Source organism: Notamacropus eugenii, chromosome 3 (genome assembly GCF_028372415.1).
Source record: "Notamacropus eugenii isolate mMacEug1 chromosome 3, mMacEug1.pri_v2, whole genome shotgun sequence".
NCBI lineage: Eukaryota > Metazoa > Chordata > Mammalia > Diprotodontia > Macropodidae > Notamacropus > Notamacropus eugenii.
The window spans coordinates 113,754,040-113,766,513 of NC_092874.1; the positions used below are offsets into that span (position 1 = coordinate 113,754,040).

At 40.1% G+C, this 12,474-nt stretch overlaps 1 long non-coding RNA gene across 1 annotated transcript in view; it reads right to left on the reverse strand.

Annotated features, from left to right (window-relative positions):
- LOC140533200 (uncharacterized) overlaps positions 1–11,184 on the reverse strand; it is a 40,963-nt gene extending 29,779 nt beyond the window's left edge. Inside the window, exon 1 of the long non-coding RNA XR_011976827.1 lies at positions 11,031–11,184. This is a non-coding gene — a long non-coding RNA (uncharacterized lncRNA). The remainder of the gene's footprint in view (positions 1–11,030) is intronic.
- Between the last annotated feature and the right edge of the window lie 1,290 nt (positions 11,185–12,474).

Consider the following 12,474-nt stretch of genomic DNA (forward strand, 5'->3'; position numbering starts at 1 on the left):
TGCTGCTCCTTCCCCTTTAACCTATCCCGATATCCTAAGAGAATGTATAAAATTAAATCCTGGGTCCCCAAGGAAAAAAATTCTATGAACATCACCCTTCACCCCATCCAATTACAGATCTCTAGGAAGGCTGACCTCCCCCTACCAGGAAAGGACCATTTAGGTTATATATGACTGGGTGAGTGGCTGAGATGGGCGGACTCCCTTGCCCACACTTTAACTTGCTCTCCTTTACATTTTATTGGAGGTAATCGAGATGGAGTGACTTGCCCAGGGTCACACAGCTAGTAAGTGTCTGAGGCCATAGTTGAACTCAGCTCCTCCTGACTTCTATCTACTGTACCACCTAGCTCCCCCTCTCCATTATCTTTAAAACTTTTCTAACCTGACCACAGTCCTGTGAGGTTTTCAAGAAGGACAGGAAGTTAAAATCTAATACTGATTAAGGCTGGTTGGTTCCCTTTGTGCATGTAGAAACAGACATGTGAAAATAGATGCTTTTTTCCAGGATCAGCCAATTGGAGAAAAAAAAAGCCTAATTCATACAATATGGACCATTGTGCATTGCAACTGTACCCTAACAGGCAGGCTCTGATGGCATATGGTCCAAACCCATACAGGTGACATGGTAGTTACCAGCCAAAGGACATGATAATGGGAGGTAACACAGTCCCTGACGTTCCTTCTCCTCTGTGCAGACCAAACTGACCCACAGACAAAGCCAATTGTATACTCTTCATGAAAGCTGCTGATACAAGATACTGCATACTCAAATGAGCCCAGGGTCAGGTTACCTCCCAGAAATGCCTGGTAAAATTCCCAAGGGCCAGACTATTGAGCAGGTCATCTGGGGACAAGGTCTTAAATGGCCTATTCTATTTACAAAATAGAAATTTATTTGGAAGAAGCTACTAAGCACATCTACATGCATGTATGGTCTGTGTGTATTGTATATGTGTTTAAGTATGTTTGTGTATTGTCTATGAGTGTCTTGTATATGTCTTTATATTGAGTGTGTGTGTTGTCCTGTGTATGTATAGATATTTAATACAGGTATCATTATCTCCTTTTTACAGACAAGGAAACTGAGGCTTAGTGGTTAAGTGCCCATGATGACACTAAATATGAGAAGTGGGACTTAAACCCATATCTCCTAATTGTATGTACAATACAACACTGCCTCTCAATGGGTAAAAGGGAAATACTGAGGGGGGGGGGGGGGCTTGAGCAGAAGTCATAGAATGTTTGAGACCATATAACACAACTTTCTCATTTTACAGATGAGGAAGTAACTCTCAGAAATGTTGAGTGACTTGCTCGGTTACTGGATGAGCTGAGGCTTGAGTTCAGATCTTTTGACCATTAGGTCTGGTTTGGTTTTGTTTTTTTTTTCCATCGTGCCATGATATAGAAATATACTTAGAAAGTTTGCCATTGAAGGAAGGAGAGGCTAGAGCAAAGAAAACTATCTAGGAAACATCACATATGAGCTGATGAGGGCCTGCACTAGGGTGGATTTGGAGAGGAAGGAAAAATTTGGGAATGATTTCCAAAAAAAACAAAATTTAACAGCATAATTTTGATGTCGGAGATGAAGGATAGGGCAGAGTTGGAGACTCCCAGCTTTGGAGCCTGGTTATAGGAATAATAGTGGTGTCATGGTCAGGTATGAGGAAATTGGAAAGGAGGGATATCTTAGAAGGAATACAAGTAGAGTTATGGAGGAGAAGGGAAGATCATATTCATTTTGGAGTACTTTGAGCTTGAGATGATAGAAGGACATCCAAGTGAAATGCCTGATAAGATGACATCATTCCTAGCCAAGGTGATACGCCCAGCAGTAAGCAGATACACAATGCCCAGTAGAGAATGGTACAATGACACCACCAACGGATATCAGCATCTCTGTATTATAGCATTGTGAGTTGCCCCGTCCATATGTGTGCCCGAGTCTGATGCGTCTCTAGTGGGCACCCCTTCACACAAGTTCCCTGGCCACAAATGTTCCCTATGTGTGTACCTTTTATGTTTGTTTCTGGTCATACATATTTTCTGTATAGGATCGCCTCATCCTATTGGTAGTAGGTATGGTCACCTGTGGGAGAAAGTACCTCATTTGTTTGTGGGGTGATCTTTTCTCTTCCCTTTATTTCCTATGTTCTTTGATGAAATGGTTTTTTGTTTTGTTTTGTTTTTAATTGATGTACCTCTGGCTGGCTGGCAAAAGTGAACAAGCTGATGGGGACTCATAAGCTATGGTTTCTGAGGGAGTCCTCGTGGGTTAATAGCCTGAGATCAATCTTCTGAAGGTCTTCTAGTGAGGGAATACTTCCATATTTACATACAAAATAAGCAACCTATGGACTGGAGTCCTGAAATGACTTGCCCAAAGTAGGTTATGAAAATAGAGCCAAGATTCAAATGCAGATTCCCCGACTCCAACTCCCATGCATTCTCCATTAGAACACACTGCCTTTCTCCAGGGGCTATTGGGGAAATTCATATTGTCTGGGTATTTGTCAATTTTCACCTCTCCTGTATAGCTCCATAAGAGCCTGCCTTGTTTCTCTGGTTCCACTGGGGAACAGCAGCTTGACTCACCAAGTACTCCTTGTTTCCTGTCCTTACTCTCTCATTCCCCTTTTCCATTCACAAACCCCTCATTAAGTACGTAAGTGCATGGATCGATGGATCCATAACACTCATCAATGGGGCTACTCCCTCCCTACGTACAAGACATTTAAGTATTTGGGCAACAAATAAGCTCCTCAGAAGAGCGGGAACCTACACTCTGGAAGTTTCTCAGGAAGTGAAAGGAAGAAATTAAAGTAACTACAAAAAAGGGATGGGGAGGGGGGTGAAAGTCAGCCTGCATTCCAAGCTGACCCTCCAAGATGTGAAATGAAGAGATGACCACCCATAAAATCATAGATTTAGAGCTGAAAAAAACCTTAAAGATTATCTAGTGACCCCTCCCCCCCCACCCCTGTTTTACAGGTGAGGAAATGAAGGCCCATGTACAACTTGTTCGTGGACACATAGAAAACAAGTACCAGACTGAATCTAAGCTTTCTTACTTGAAATGCAATGATCTCTCCACTATGCCACTCTTCTCCTTTCCCATGTGCTCTCTACAAATGAGTACATACACTACTCTGCCAATGGCGAGTTAGTAGAATAAATGGGGGAGGGGGTGGTATGCAGTGATGGGTTGTGTGGAGGGTATGAACTATGACCCAAAACCTTCCAGTAAGCAACTTTCAGTAAGGTTACCACTGAATTATAACAGTCATCACCCAGATATCTCTTACATTCCCACATCTGGAACCTTGGCTACATTTGATGACAATGGCCAGACCTATTCGTGTCTCACTTTCCTATTAATGACCTAGAACCTTGCCTAGCTTTTTTCTTCTTTAAAAAATAAATACTGATTTTTTACAATTACTATCATTTCCCAATATCCCACCCTCTACTACAGAGATCTCTCTTCTTACAAAGAACAGTTAAACAATTGACACATTGGCCATCTCTTGCCAGTGTATGTCTTATTTCTTATTTGTAGTCAACCATCTCTCTACTGAGAGAAGGGAAGTACGTTTCATCATTCCTCTACAGTCAATTTGTCATTGCATTAATAAGTGCTTTTTTTTCTAAATAAGAGAAATGATGACTTTATTTGAAGCAGTTAGATGGCTCAGTGGATAGAAGACTGGACCTAGAATCAGGAAAACCCAAGTTCAAAACCAGCCTCAGACACCTAAAAGCTGTGTGAACCTGGGCAAGTCGCCCAATTTCCGTTTGCCTCTGGAGAAGGAAATGGCAAACCATTTCCAGAATTATCCTAGATAGAAAACTATCTAGGAAGCCATTTCATATGAGCTAATACAGGCCTGGATTAGGGTGGATTTGGAGAGGAAGGAAAATTATCCAGAATTATCTGGATAATTATACAGAATTATCTTTGCCATGAAAACCCCCATGGACAGTATTGGCATTTGGCCACAGGGTCAAAAAGAGTCTGACAGCTGAATGAACAACAACAAAGACTTGGATGATCAACTAATTAAATTATCTCATTTTACACATCAGGAAACAGAAACCCAGAGAAAGCAAAATGACAGATTCAAGATTAGAGTAGATAGAAGAATTAGAATTAGAACCTTTGATTTCTGACTGTTAATAGTGTGATTTGCCATAGAGACAGCTTCTGATGGAATGTCATTGAGTCTAACCACCTCAATTAATAAGGTCTTCCAATATTAATTTCCTTTATAATTCCTTGGTCATTTATTTGTTGCTGTCCTGGTTCTGTTCTGCATTTGTTAATACAGATCTTCTCAAGCTTCTCTGAATTCTTCCTATTCCTCATCTCTCACTGCACATCAATCCTAATCCATTATATTCACATACTACAATTTATTTAGCCATTCCCTCAATTAATGTACACTCCTTCCCCCCTCCCCAGTTTTTGGGGTTTTTTTACTATTTCAGAAAGTATGCTAAGAATATTTTAGCATGTATGTGGTTCTTTTTTTCCTATCATTGATCTCCTTGGGATATAAACCCAATAGAGCCCTAGATCACAAGGTATGGATGCTTTAATGACTTTTCTTAAATACTTCTGTATTGTTTTTCAGAAAGGTGAGGCCAACTCAGAACTCCCCCAATAATGTCTGAATACCTGCAATCCATCACTTGCTTTGAGTCTGGCTCTTTCTTCTGAATTTTGTTTAATCTAATTTATCTCATTTGCACATTCCATTCATGAAGACTAATGAATGCTCAGTCCTTGATTCTGGATTATTCTTTGTGGATTTTTAACACCTTGCTATCGCAACTGAGTGCTGGGCTAGCTATAGTCCTCCTTCCAGGGGCCTTTCTTCCAATCTGAACCTTTACTAAATGTACCCCCCCACAACCTCCTTCTTAGATGCAAAAGAAGCTCTTTCCAAGAAAATGTACCTAGTAAAGCAGGCTCTGGAGGATGGTCTAAAATGGAAAAGTTTAGGTCAGAAAAGAACAAGAAAACAAGAAGAAAACATACACCCAAGACCCAAGGAAACTGAGGAGACGGGGAGAAATACTAGTTCTCTAAATTCAGTGGATAAAACCCAAGACCTGGAGTCAGGAAGAGCTGAATTCCAATCTGGTCTCAGATACTTACTAGCTGTGTGACCCTGGGCAAGTCACTTAACCCTGTTTGCCTCAGTTTCTTCCTCTGTAAAACAAGCTGGAGAAGGAAATGGCAAACCACTCTAGTATGTCTACCAAGAAAATACCAAATGGGATCACAGTCAGACACAACTGAAAAGCAACCAGGATGATACAGCTTTCTTTCTCAGTTCTCAATTGAGCTAGCTGATATAAGGATTGATGTAGTTATTGATATTAGGATGTCATCATTTAGATTTTATTAAAAACTCTTATAAGTATCTACATAGCATTCAGACTAACCATGCAACTTGAGGTCATTCATCCCTAGGCTAATAGAGTCACAGGTAGGCCATATCCAAATGACTTGGAGAACCAATGATTCAATGAAACTCCAGCTTCAGAGTGAGAAGATGGAACTGAGGTGCGGAACAAGGGAAGGTCACACATCCTGGGCCACTCAGTAGGAGGCAGATGTGTTATCAGAAGAGTGGCCACTCCTCCCTTGGTGAGGGAGTTGAAATTCTGGTGCAAGGTAAAGGAAAGATGGAGTGCCCCTTTCACTTTTACAAGTCACCTAAACCCTCTCCATTTTGCCAGAGAGCACCACCTAATGGTTATCACATGTATTATCTATTGAATTCAGTCCTCAGGCAAGACAGGCATAATTATTTCCATTTTAGAGATGAGGAAACTGAGGCCCAGTGGAGTTAATGATATGCCCGAGATCACCCAACTGGCCATAGGAAGAGCCAAGAGGAAAACAGTCATCTTCTGAGTAATCTGGAGTTCACCATGCCACCTTCTTGGACTTTTACATTATTTTTCACTATAAAAAGGAGCCTTTGTGTTCTTTGTGCTCCTTAAAAAGTGGCTGAGCTGGGCCTCTCTCCCACTCAGCCTCACAAATAGGCTGGTGGGTGGAGAGGAGGGCTGCTTACAGACTTTTTCCAAAGCCCCATGGGGTTCAAACTAAGAGCTGCTATTAATGGTTTCCAATCCCTACAGAAAGAAATCAGGAACGTTTCACCTTACCCCTTCAGCAATGTCATCGTTTATAGTCAGATAGGGGTGGATCAGTTGTCTCCAGCAGAAAGGGAGAGAGGCTGTGGAATACATCAGGTCATAGTGTCCTGCCTTGGCAGGCCAGAATTCATGACTACTCAGGGAAAGAACGAACTCCCTTGGGGCCAGAGATATTCTATTCCAGGAAGATGAGACTATGCCAATCTGCTTACCTAAGTCAGGTTGGCTAAGGACCCTGGCTTCTTTCCCAGAACCCCCAATTTTTGCTTGACTGGGGAGTAATAAGTAATCCAGGTATTCTGACCTATATAACCTAGCCAAAACCTCCAGGGAGATCTAGCTGAATCTTGAGGATTCTCTTTCTGATTTTTCCTTATTCACAACTAGTCTCCTTCCCCTCTCTGAGTTCCTCTTCTGTAAAATCAAAGAGCTTAACTATATTGTTTCTAAGTGTTCTTCCAGGTCAAACATTCTAAAGGTAATTCTTTTCCCTGAAAATCTGAAAAAATATCAGTCTTTGGTCTTTTCTTTCAGCCTCCCTTGGAGGTAGGTTATTTAGAGGCTGGTGATTTTCTGTAAAAGGAGAGAAAAGAATCAGAACTCATGTTTATGTCATGATTCAAGATCTACCAAGTATTATTATTTTTCATATGAGAGAACTGAGGATGAGAAAGGTTGAGTGACTTGTCAAGGGTCCTACAGCTAGTAAGAGTTATAGTGGGGATACAAACTTAGGTCCTTTTGACTCCATTTACAGCATTCTTTACTTTATAATAATAGCTAGTATTTATATAGCTCTTTAATTTTGCAAAACACTTTACAAATAATATTTTATTTGATCTTTGCAAGAGCCATGGGAGATAGATGATATTATTACCCTCATTTTTACAGATGAGAAAACTAAGGCAAATGGAGTTTAAGTGACTTGACCAAGGCTCCATAGCTAATAAGTGTCTGAGGCTGGGTTTGAACTCAGGTTTTTCTGACTCCAGGTCCAATACTCAATCTTCTGTGCCACCTTGCTGCCTCCTGAAGAGCAGAATTGAGAGTTTCTTATGGAAATTCCTTTATTTTTAGTTTGATGTAGAATATTCAGACTTTCACCATATTTGAGATTGCTTCAGTACCTTGACCTATCAACTAGAAAAGAATACAAAATGATTTCATGTCATTGTTCTATCCGAGATATAGCCCCTGTTAACCCAGAGTCCCTTTTCTTCATCCCTTCAAATAATCTTTATTGTCCCAACTAAACCTGTTTGACTGAGGGGACCAGTTAACTTTGGATTGAAAAAAGAAATGAGTAGTTCTTCAATGACCTTTCTCCCATCTGTGTGTGTATGTGTGTCTCATTTCCTAGCTTGATGTGATTGAATGACCCATTCATGTTCTCCTTTTCCAACCTTTATTACTAGGGTACCCAACTCAGACAATTTCTTCTCCTCCTCATCCTCCTCCTTCTCCATGGCTGCTTCTCTCTCTGCTGGAATACAAGATCAAAGCAGAATTCACAGACTCTCAAGAGACTCAATAAATACTTATTGATTAATTCAGATTCTAGATGGGATAAGCCATTTTGATATGGGAAATTGGGAACCCTCTCTCTCTTTCCCACCCTGCCCCCCTACTCCTTCACAGTTCCTTATGGGTTGTTTTCCTCCATTATTTTCCTGCCCCTCTCATCATCTCGGACATCTCAGCTGCTTCCTACACTGTCCTTGTCTGCCCTCCTTCCTTTGGCTCCTTCTCTGTCCCTATTTTTGTCTGCTTCTCATCTTGCTCTAGGGTTACTTGCCTACCCTTGATGGCATTCAGCTTCTTTATTCCTTCTTTCCCTTCTATTTAACAGTAGTAGGGTCAATGAAAAGGAGGAAATTGCTCTTTGTACTCTACAAATAATGCCAAAGGACCCCTCTCCTTCCCTACCAATCTTCATGTTTTTGTAGAGCCTCCTCAATACCATAATTCACCTCCTAAAAATAATAATGACTAATATATTCTGGGCTGTATCAAGTCCCCAAAGAGCCTCCTTAATAATACGTGATTATTCAAGAGATTGGCCTGATTATCTACACAGGAAAAACTAAATGGATGAAAAATTACTAGGGCATACAGTTAGATAACTGGTTCACTGAATTAATCCATCAGTATTTGTATCTTGGACAGGCAATGTCAGAGGACAATGAGAGGGCATAAGAAATACTGAGTGACGGTTTTAGTGATCCCAACCAGCTTCAAAGAGCAAAGACCTGCTTTTTCAACATAAATACTTGCCAGATGGTGCCATATGCTTGAAAATCTTGAAAAACCATGATCTCTGAAGAATCAAAATTGAAAGTAACCTCAAAGGCACCAATAGGTATCTCACCTCAGCTGGGAAACTCTGTGCGGGATTCAGTGTCCACAAGCAAAAGAAAGGCTATCAAGCAGCTTTATGATGAAGAGCCTAAGAGATAAAAGAGCTATCAGGACAGCAGTTCTGAGTAGAAGTCAAATCGGGTGAACCTGTGTCCTATATAAGAAATGATCTTGTTTCTCCAGGAACCAAAAGGGGACTGAAGGAAACTGCTTGATCTTGGACTGGATTACACAAGGTATTCCACCAAGAAAAATCACAATCCCAAGTAGCAGGAGTATAGGAGGGAGGTTTGAGATGGGAATGTGAGAAGAGTACCAGAAAATCCTGTTTAATGTTGTGTTCTTGGACAACCAATCAACCTGCATTCATTTATTAAGTACCAGGCACTACACTAAACACCAGGGACACAAAAACAAAAGTGAAATAGTCATGGGAACATAGGATCATAAATCTAAAGATGGAAGAGAACTCAGAGACCATCTATTTCAACCCCCTCATTTTACATTTGAGGAAACTGAGGTAAAGGAAGGTTAAGTGACTAATCCACTGTCACACACGTAATAAGTGGCAGAGCTGGAAATCCCTGCCCTCAAGGAATTTATATTCTGTCAGGGAAAACAGAATGCATACAAATAGGTGAAAAGTCATGGGAGAAGGTGGAACTAGAAACTGGGGAAAATCAGGAAAGGATTCATAAAGGAGATAGGAGTTGAACCTTAAAGAAAGCTAGAGATTCTGAGTCAAATGCGAGGAGGCATTCCAGACACTGAGTTCTGGACAAAGATACTATTAGCTTTCTAGGCCTCAGATGGTTTATCTCTACAAGTCCCTTCCAACTATATATTTTTATGATTCTTTGCTTTAGACATTTACCTAACTGAATAATATTAAGACTGGGCCTTGCAATTCAACCTTAGAAATGTTGTACACCCAAATTCCTTTGAATGGAAAATTTAGTTATGCACTTGAATTAACTGTGTGTATTGGACAATGGGTGGGGTTACCACTGGAGATGAAAAGGTATTGGGAAAAGGCCATCAGTCTTTGCAGAAGTACGTTTTCCCCTTTTTCATCCTTGGGTAGTAGCAATAGAAAATTAATCAAAGATCAAGACTTGCCAGGAACCCAGCTGAGAGAAGTCTTCTGTCTGGCAGTCTCCTAAGTAGGGTACAGGAATTATGGTACTCCCATAAGAAATTAATTATAATGCCCCACCTATAAACCTTCTTATGCAGACAGAAGATTTAGAGACCCTTGTGATTTGTTAGGTTGGGGTTTCTTTTCCCCCACATAAGGAAGATAATTTATGCCGAGCCATGGAGTCAGTGAGATGCATTTGTGGCACCTCAGGCCAAAGATTTTGACCTTATCAGGGCCCTTTGCGTTCTGTTTTCACTATGGTTGTCTGTTCTCCTAAGAAGAGTGCGCCATCTTGTGGCCAAACAAAGAAGTTCAGGCCCTTCTCATAGTATTTCCTCCCCTTGTTTTCTCAGAGGTTGGGTCAGGTTTGTGCCCTGATGATTTTATCACCATGGCCTTACATTATGGGATTATTTTTATTTCTCTATGTATTAAAGAAGAATATCATAGAAGTGCAGCAGACATGATAATAACAGCTTGTGTGTTTTTAGTTTTTTTTTTCAAAAATACTGCATTTCCCACAGCATGCAGCAAGTCATAGATTCAGAACTGGGAGGGACTTAAGAGACTACCTAGTCCTACACTCTCGCATTAAAACCAAATTAGGCGCTTATTTCAAATTTATACAATTTTGGAAGTAACTCAAGTTCTATTTCTCATATTTCTCACTCTGCAAAATAAAAGACAAATGTGAAACGAGGGACTGCCAATGTTATAATTAGTCAGTCAACAAGCATCTATTAAGTGCCTACTGTGTACCAGGCACTGTGCTAGGTACTGAGAATACAAAATCAAACAAAAAGAAAGACACTCCTGTCTCAGGGAGTTTGCAATCCAATTCAGAATAAACATACAAAAATGAACTGGAGAACTGGGAGGGGAGGAGGAAGAAAGAGGAGGAAAGTACAATCAATTCCTCCACTTTCACAAGGGTAACATTCCTAGAAAATGGTGCAAAAATTAAAAACGCAAATGTTGTTACATTGACCCTAAGGGAATCAAAGGGCTGGGTTCCTGCATGCATCAAAAACTGTAATCTTTCATTAGAGATAGCTGAAAATACACTTTTCTGCATATAATCCTTTATAACAAAGCATTCATGCACTTTTCCTAACACAGTAACTGTGAAATAACCCATAAAATGCAATATACAAAATAAAACTGGTAACACGTAAAACATATTTCTCCCTAATAATTCCCTAGAATTCTGTGATCTTTGGTGCTAACACCTCAATTTTTAAAAAGAAAACTTATTTCAGACAATAATCATATAACAAAGTCTAGAGTACCATGAATATTGTATGGCAAACAAAATTCTTAAAACTAAAGCATTTTTTAATCTGAATCTTACCTTCCACTACGTCAGACAGTGGTATGAGGATGTTGTACTATATATTATACTGCTGCAAACCTCTCTACCTTGGCCACCCTTTGAAAATCAAAGGAAAAGATGCTGGGACTTTAGTTGCTGCCACCAGAAGACACAAAGCTAGAGAGATCTGAACATCACCTGGGACACTGTTCTTCACAGCTGGTAGATGGCATTGGAGATTGTGAAGGAAGCATCCGCTTGAATATAATCCATCAGAGACATCTGCTTCCTCAGCCATTTGAGTGGGATCCTTAAGGGTCTCCAGGTGGAAAAAGGCTGCAGCCGCGAGGGCATGAAGTTTATCTAACATCTTTATTTTCTCACTTAGCCACATCACTGACTTTGAATTTAGAAGCAGTGTTTTGCTATACACAAAAATCTCTTATGTGGCATCACCTAACAAAGCATAAAAAAGGAAACATTGACAGGTTAGCTCTAAGGCCAAAGTGCAAGGGGTTAAAAACCAAACCCCACCCCCACCTCTGGAAATGGAAAGTTCAAACCAACCCAGGGACCACCAATCAAGTTAAAATGAACTAAGCTATTAAACTTTAACCCCTGTTAAATTTAACCTCATGTTAGAAATTAGTTGTAAATTAGACAATTACTTCAGATTTACAGGATTTAAAAAAATACTCTTGTTTCCTAATTTTACATTGGCCATTCTGTTTGTGTCTATCACACAGTAGACACATAATCAGTGTTTATTGACTGATTTATTGACTGATGGACTGATCCATATTTCATTTTACAGTTGAATTCATAAGAGGCAGTATGACCAAATTAGGATTTAATCTCCAAATCTACAACTGGATGAAATATTTTAGGTTACCATCTAGAAAGGATCAAGGCTATAAATCCAGATTCCTGCGTTGTCATACTATTCAAGGAACACCAATCCAAGATCTAGGAGACCTGTTTTCTAGTCTGGCTCTCGAACCAACTACAGGTATTGTTTCATAGGATGTAGAGATAGGAGTGACCTTAGATATCCCCTAGTTCAACCTTTTTATTTCAAATATGAAGAAATTGATTCCTAGAGAAGTAAATAATTTGCTCACTGGTTCATGGTCATCAGAAACCTAGGAGAAGTAGAAACCAAACTCATATCTTCCCATTCCAAATCCAGTTCCAAATTCCAGTTCTTTCCAGACCTGAGCCAAGCCACTTAATTTTCCTGGGAGTCAATAAGGAGGTTAAATTAGGTGATGTCTCTAAAGTCCTTTTTATCTCAAAAATTCTGTTCATCTTGACAAAGGGAAAGAGGAAGGCAGCAAGAAGCAGAGGAAAGGAATTATTCAGGAAGAAAGGAAGGAAGACCTGAGCTTAGGGAAAGAAGTCAACAGGTTCCAGGGCTGTGGCTAGACAAAGTCGGTGGTACCCAGGTACAGGTACCTCATCCCCAATAGTAACTAGAATTAGA